This window comes from Chiloscyllium punctatum, chromosome 31 (genome assembly GCF_047496795.1).
Source record: "Chiloscyllium punctatum isolate Juve2018m chromosome 31, sChiPun1.3, whole genome shotgun sequence".
NCBI lineage: Eukaryota > Metazoa > Chordata > Chondrichthyes > Orectolobiformes > Hemiscylliidae > Chiloscyllium > Chiloscyllium punctatum.
Window position 1 is genome coordinate 55709491 of NC_092769.1, and position 8034 is coordinate 55717524.

At 42.4% G+C, this 8034-nt stretch overlaps 1 pseudogene; it reads right to left on the reverse strand.

Annotated features, from left to right (window-relative positions):
• Positions 1 to 4919: 4919 nt before the first annotated feature.
• Positions 4920 to 8034, reverse strand: LOC140456882 (cyclic AMP-responsive element-binding protein 1 pseudogene; annotated as a pseudogene).

Consider the following 8034-nt stretch of genomic DNA (forward strand, 5'->3'; position numbering starts at 1 on the left):
TCCCACACACTTTGTTTAAAAAAGCAAAGATTATGCTCTGAGATTTAAATGTTCGATCAGGTTTAATAAAAACCCTTCCAAAAATTGAGTTTGACTTCAGCTCCTTTAAAGAGACATGCTCTTGGCCTTCAATTTTGTGACATGTGATCATTCTTTGGTAAAGGTGGCTGTGTGTAACACTGCAGGATGTTGTGCTGAAATGCCTCATTGGGTGGAGGAGCTTTATTACTGGTGTAACTTGGCTAATTTTGAGATGGAATATTATTGTGAGTTAAATCTTGTTTTTAAACCGAGATGTGCTTGTGTAACTCAAGTGTAGAAACTATGCTCATGTTTGCAATGAACCTTTCACTTTTGGAGATTAGTATTTTTCCAATCTGTTTTGTAAATAAAGTTCACTATAGAAAGCACAGTGCTGGAGAACATCAGGTCCAGCAGCATCTCTGAGGGGAATAAAACATTGTAAGCTCCAAGTCTCATGACCTTTTGTCCGTTCAGATGAAGAGTCAGTGAACTTCAAATGTAACATTTTTTTTCACTTCACAGATACCCTCAGAACTGCTGAGTTTCTCCAGCACTTTGTTTCTGTGGTTGAGATCTCCAGCACGTACAGTTTATTTTTTTGTTATAGATCCTGTGATTTGACTTGGGGAGCGAGGGGCTGCAACTGTGACCAACGAGGATAAAACTCCCTAACCACGGAAAACAAACTGGTTTTTTATACTTTGCAAAACACGACTGTAAATAAGAAATGCAACTTTACTAAGTGTAAGAAGGCATACCACCTGCCTTGTCTCAAACTTGCTACTCATCTTTGAGGACTAACCTGTCAGAATTGTGTTTGCTCCCTTCCTTTGAGATCACAGTCCACAAATGTCCCAGTTCCAATTCCTGGGCCGGGCCCGGTTACCACATTGCAGTGGGTTGGGGAGCTTTGTGTCAGCCTGAAGTTTTTGTTAAGAGCAACATTGCAGGTTGAAGTTGACGGTTTTGCCTAATATTGTGTAATCAAACTTGGAGGAAATCCTTCCGCATGTATTGATTAACTGGGCTGAGCTTGTCTACATGCAGCCCTGTTAGTAGTGCTGTAATATTTTCAATTAATAATCACACAACACCAGGTTATAGTCCATCAGGTTTATTTGGAAGCACACTAGCTTTCAGAGCACCGCTCCTTCATCAGGTGATTGTGGAGGGCACAATTCTAAGGCACGGAATTTGTAGCAAACATTTACAGTGTGATGTAACTGAAATTATCCATTGAAAAATACCTTGATTGTCTGTTCAGTCTTTCATTTGTTCGAATACCATGATAGTTTCACTTCTTTCATGTGTAAATTACAAATCCTTTTTTTTTTAAAGTTGCATTCCTGACAGTGGCCCACCAAATCACTCATTGTATTAGTCACTGCACAGACTCAACAAAGAAATGAAACTGGATGGACCACATTGTATTTTCTCGTGCACTGGAAAATACAACCACACAATCAGCCCTCTTGACCCTGCAACTTCTGTCTCACTGTGGTCCAACAGCAGCAGCAGAACTGTACTCCAGCCCAATCTGAAATCTCATGGCCTGGTATATCCCCCACTCAACCATTAACATCAAGTCAGGGGAATCAACCCTGGTTCAATGGAGAGTTCCGCAGGGCATGCCAGGAGCAATACCAGGCATACCTAAAAATGTGGTGCCAACCTGGTGAAGCTACAGTGCAAGCAACACCAAATAGAACTATGTGATCAAACAACCAATGGATCAGATCTGAGTTCTGCCACACCTAGTCAGGAATGGTGATGGACAATTAAACAACTCACTGCAGGAAGCATCACAATATCCCTACCCTTACTAATGGAGGAGCCTCACACATTCATGCAACAGATAAGACAACAGCATTTGCAGCAATCTTCAGCCAGCAGTGCCAAGTGGATGAGCCTTCTCTATTGGTCCCTGACTTCACAGATGTGAATTGAATTGGTTGAAAACTCATTTCAAATCAGATCAAGAAATTGACAAGTAGTGTAAAGGCTATGGGCCCTGCCGCATTGTGGCAATAATACTGATGGCTGTGCTCCAGAACTTGCTGTAAATGTGTTGCTGGAAAAGCACAGCAGGTCAGGCAGCATCCAAGGAGGAGGAGAATCGATGTTTTGGGCATGAGCCCTTCTTCAGGAATGAATTCCGGAATGCTGCCTGACCTGCTGCTCTTTTCCAGCAACACATTTTCAGCTCTGATCTCCAGCACCTGCAGTCCTCACTTTCTCCTCCAGAACTTGCTGCCCACCAAGACAAGTTGTGCTCCAGCACTGGCATCTGGGAAACATTTCCAAATGTCAGTAGTGTTGTTCAACACAAAAACGCAGGACACATTCAACCCAGCCAATTTCCCTCCATCAGTCCACACTCCCTCAGCAGTGAAGTGTTGGAAGTTGTCATCGATAGTGCTGTCAAGCACATGCTCACAATAACCTGCTCAGTGACACCCAGTTTGGGTTCTGCCAGGGCCAATCAGCTTCTGAGCTTGTAACAGACTTGATTCACAAACTGACAAACAGCTGAATACCACAGCTGAGGGCAACAGCACAGTCCCACTCCAAGACCACGATTTCGACTTCATTGATATCACCTGACCTCACCACAGTCTCAGCTCATTTACTGAAACTCTCTTTCATTATCTAAACCCACTCCTGACCAGCATCCCACAATCACCCTCCCTATAATCTTCAGAATATTGAGAACTCTACCGCCCAAGTATTCACTTGTACTTGCTGATCCATCAAAATGCTCCCATTTATAAGCAACAGCAATTTACTTTCACACCCTTGACTTAATTCCTGGCTGTAATCATTCCTATCTTCCTGCACCACACACCCTTTCACATCTCAACAACTCATTTTAGTTCAGACTCTCAATGATGTGTTTATTTTTGGGTTCAGCTGTGTGACTGTTTCTATAGATTCCAAGGCAAAATGGTCTGGAATTCCTACCCTCTAAGATCTGCTTTCTTCCTTGAAGTCATTCCTGAAAAATTGCTTATTTGGTAATGGTTTTGGTCACCGGATATAATATTCTCCATCTGTGGTCTTATGTCAAAAGTTCTCAATATGTTTGTGAAATTAAAAATGTGTTGATTTGTACAGATATCTTCTACTCTTCACTATCTCTGAGTGAATAATCTGTAATATCTCCTACCCAACCACGTCGTGGGAGCACCTTCACCATACAAACTGCAGCAGTACAAATAAGTCAAACATCACCTTCTCAACAGGCAAGAGAGCTTTGGCCTTGATCACTGGTATCTGTGGAAGGAGAAATACACATGATGTTTCAGGGAGTGCAATATGAATTATAGGGAATGAAAATGGTGCAGAATTTGACTGGCAGAAATGGAAGGAAAATCCACTCACTTATTGGAAAAAAGAACTCTTGACTGTCAAAGATATTGTGGAAAAAATAACCTGATAATGGGGCATATGGTCAGGAGCCGGGCAGCAGTGGACAATTCATTTACAAAGAGGTCTGTGAACGTAATAGTAAAATACTACACAGAACAAAAATACACACGAGAGACTAAGGAAGCTAACAAACAAGTGGACATCAAAGAGCCCAGAGATGAATCAGAGCAATGTTCACTTTTATGATCCCAAAGTCAGAGATGTCTAGCACAGAAACAGACTCTTCAGTCCAACCCATCTGTGCCAATCAAGTATTCTAACCTAACGTATTCGCATTTGCCAGCACTTGGCCAACATCCCTCTGAACACTTCCTATTCAAATGCCTTTGAAATGTTACAATTTTAGTTGCCCTTTAGGCTCCTTTTAAATTCCCCCCCACCCCCCACCCTAAACCTCTATCCTCTAGTTCTATGCTCCACCAACCCGTGTCTAGTTACGGTATCCATGTCCCTCACGATTTTTGTAAGCCTCTAAAACATCACACCTCAGCCTATAACACTGCAGCGAAAATGGCCCCAGCCTATCATGCCTCTCCCTGCAACTCAAATCCTCCAACGCTGGCAACATCCTTGAAAATCAATTCTCAAACCTTTCAAGTTTCAGTGCCTCCTTCTGAAAGGAGGGAGACCAGAACCGCACACAATATTCCAAAAGTGACCTAACCAATGTCCTGTCCAGCTCCTTTACTCAATGCTCTGACCAATAATGGGAAGCATACGAAATGCCTTTTTCGCTATCCTATCGACCTGCGACGCTACTTTCAAGGAACTATGAACCTGCATTCCAAGGTCTCTTTGTTCAGCAAGACTCTCCATGACCTTACAATTCAATGTGTGAGTCCCGCTCTGATTTGCTTTTCTAAAATGCAGCACCTCACATTTATCTAAATTAAACCCTATCTGCCACTCCTAGCCCATTGTTCCATCCGATCAATATCCCATTGTACTCTGAAATACCCGTTATCACTGTCCACAATACCTCCAATTTTGGTGTCACCTGCAAACTTACTAACTATACCGCCTCTGTTCACATCCAAATCATTTCAACGAATGACAAAACAAATCCAGAAAAAGATCCATTTCTCTGTGTGTGAATATGCTCTGTGTAAATCCTTTCCTTTGTCTCTCTACCAGAGAAGGCTGCACATGCCTCCCACTGAACTTTGCCCCCTACAAAGCTGGCGGCTGCACAAGTCCAGTTAATCGTTGCCCCGAATAAAGATGGTGGCACTTACTCGAGTCAATCGCGAGATGAGGCATTGTCCCGTTTACTGCAAAAACGGGACTAAGTTTCAAATTTGTATTTTCCGATGTGCACCAAATGACTATAAACCCTCTCAACCCATACCAACACCATTTCCCTCCCGCTTGCTGCTGTTTATTTCTATCTTTACCAACGGCTCTCCGTCCACACATCCCGAACCGATTGCGAGGATGATCACGTGGTATAGTCTAGTCCCGCCCCCTCATTCATCCTGATTGATCGGAGGACCAACTGCCTCGCAGGTCCTCCAGCGCTGTCTCTGCCTTTCCATTGGTCCGCCTCTGACATCAATCACCCGGGGCCCATTGTTGGCTGGAACATGCGGATTGCTTCGTGGCTTTTGTTGCTGTTCATGAATTACAAGAGTTAAATATGAAAACACCATCTCAAAACCACCTGATGAAGAACCAGCAAATCTAGTGCTTCCAAAGAATATTGTTGACCAATAACCTGGTGTTCTGTGAATTTTACTTTTGTCCATCCCAATCCAACACCTCCAAGTCACGAATGAGGGAGAGATAACGTAAGAAGTAGGAACAGTAGAAGGCCGTCCTGCCCTTCGAGCCTGCTCTGCCATTTAATAAGATCATGGCTGATCATTTCGTGGACACAGAACCATTTACCTACGTTCTCACCGTGTCCATGAATTAATTACGTTTTTAAAAATCTAACGTAGCTTTAAAAACGTTTTCTGAACTAGCATCAACTACTTCCCTGGGCAATGAATTCCATAGAGGTCAAGAAGTTCCAGCTCAATTCAGTCTTAAATTTGCTGCCTCTAATTTTGAGGTGATGCCCTCTTGTCCTGGCTTCACCTGCCAATCGAAACATCTCTCTACTTCTGTTTTATCCATTGCATTAATTATTTTATATGTTTTCCATTCTTCTGAATTCTGATGAATATAATCCCAATCTACTCAGTCTCTCTTAAACTAAACCCCTCAACTCCGGAATCAACCTAGTTAACCTCCTCTGCACCACTTCTAGTGCCGGTACATCCTTTCTCAAGTAAGAAGACAAAAACTACATGCAGTACTCCAGGTGTGGCCTCACCAGCACTCAAATACAGCTGGAACATAACCTCTGCCTTTAAACACATTCCTTTCAGCAACGAAGGACAAAATTTCATTTGCTTTCTGAACTGATTGTTGTACCTAGTGACCAACCTTCATGCAGAAGGATGCTCAGGTCACTCTGCAAAGCAAATGATGCAACTTTTTAAACATTCAAGTTATTTTATTTTTAAATGTTACTACAAAAAAAGAGTATAAATTTTATATTTACAATCATTCTACTTAATTTGACAGACCATTACCCACTCAATGTATCTACGTTGCTCTGCAAAGTTTCACAGTCCTCCGCTCACTTTGTCCTGCTAATCATCTTAGTGTCACATGCAAACTTTGACACCCTACATGTAGTTCCAACTCCAAATCATCTGTATCAGTTGTAAATAATTGCAGTCCCAACACTGATCCCTGAGGCACACGACTTGTCAATGATTGTCAGCCAGAATAATACTCATTTGTCCCCAACGGTTTGCTTCCTATTAGTTTACCAATCTTCTATCCATGCTAATACTCTACCGCTAATGCCATGCACCCTTATATTGTGCAACAGCTTCTTGCACAGCACCTTGTTGATGGTCTTTTGGAAATCCAGGTACACCACATCCACTGGGTCCCCGTTGTCCACCTTGCTTGAAATGTCTTCATAGAATTCCAAAAGATTGGTCAAGCATGACCTGCCCTTCATGAACCCATACTGCATCTGTACAATGGGACAATTTCTATTGAAATTCTCTGTTATTTCTTCCTTGATAATAGACCCAAGCATCTTTCCCACTACAGAGAATAAACTAACTGGTATATAATTCCCCACTTTTTGTCCACCTCCTTTTTAAAACAGTGGTGTAACTTTTGCTGTTTTCCAATCTGCTGGGACTGCCACAGAGTCCAGTGAATTTTAGAAGATTACTGCCAGTGCATTTGCTATTTTTCCTGGCATCTCTTTTCGTACCCTGGGAGGCATTCCATCAGGGTCAGAAGACTTTTCTATCATTAGCTCAATTACCTCCAAACAGTCTAAAACTAGCTGTTCCGTAATAATGATAGTTTCCAAATCCTCACCTACCTTTGTCTCTTTGCTAGTTACTGGAAAGATATTAGCATCCTCCACTGTGATATCCCATAACTAAATGCTTCTTCTCATTTTCCAAAGGACCAACATTTAATTTAGCCACTCTTTTCTCATTATATATATTTATATAAACTTTTGCTCTCTGTCTTTATAGTCTGTGCTAGTTTATTTTTCTCATGTTCTATATTAGTTTTCTTTATAGCTCTTTTGTGGCTTTCAGTTGACCTTTAACGTTTTCCCAGTTCTAGTTTCACGCTGTTTTTGGCCACTTTGTACACCTTCTCTTTCAATTTGATTTTCCAGAATAGCAACCCGATTCTCCAAGCATTTCACATACTCTTTCTTCTTGCGACGGCACTCTCGAGCTGCTTCCCTGTTTTTCATGAGGCAGATTTCACATTTATGAGTGGTTTCTTCAGCATTCTGGGACTGGCTTTGCAGGACTGGTGAAGATGCCATAACCATTCCCTGGCCAGCAGTGGAGTTAGGAGTTGTACGGATCTTATAGTTTTGGACATCTTCAGCAGCACCTCGTACAAGCACTTGGCTGCCTGGCACAGAAGGGCTTATGCCCGAAACGTCGATTCTCCTGTTCCTTGGATGCTACCTGACCTGCTGCGCTTTTCCAGCAACACATTTTCAACAAAGATTTGCTGTCCATCAGGGCTTGTGCATACAGTACAATGGCTGCTCCAACCTTGGCTGTAGCTGCGTTGGTCATTGTTAGTGTCTGCAGTCCTTGCACTCCATCTGAACCATTGTTGGCCAGCTGAATTACTCCCCCGCTGTGTGATAGCAATGTATTGACTGCTGATAGTCTGATAGATGGGTGTCTGCATCGTCATTGTAGTAACAGTTGAGACAGACTCTTCTTCTGATTTTTCCTCATCAATTTCTTGGCATACCGGGGGATCAGAAGAAAGTTCATTCAGGATTTTCCTGAATGAAGGCCGTCTCGATAGAATTTCTCTATGTTTCTGAGAGTCAGTCATGCTATCCACAGATTCCTGGGAGTCCTCACATTCAGATATAGTAGAGATCTGAACAGTCTAAACTTGAGGGGACTGTATGACTGAGGACTGAGCTGCTTCGATAACTCCTTGCACTTTAACAGTCTTCCCATTCAGCAAATGCACTGAAGTTACTGCTGGACATGTCGTTGATTGGATCCCAGGCAT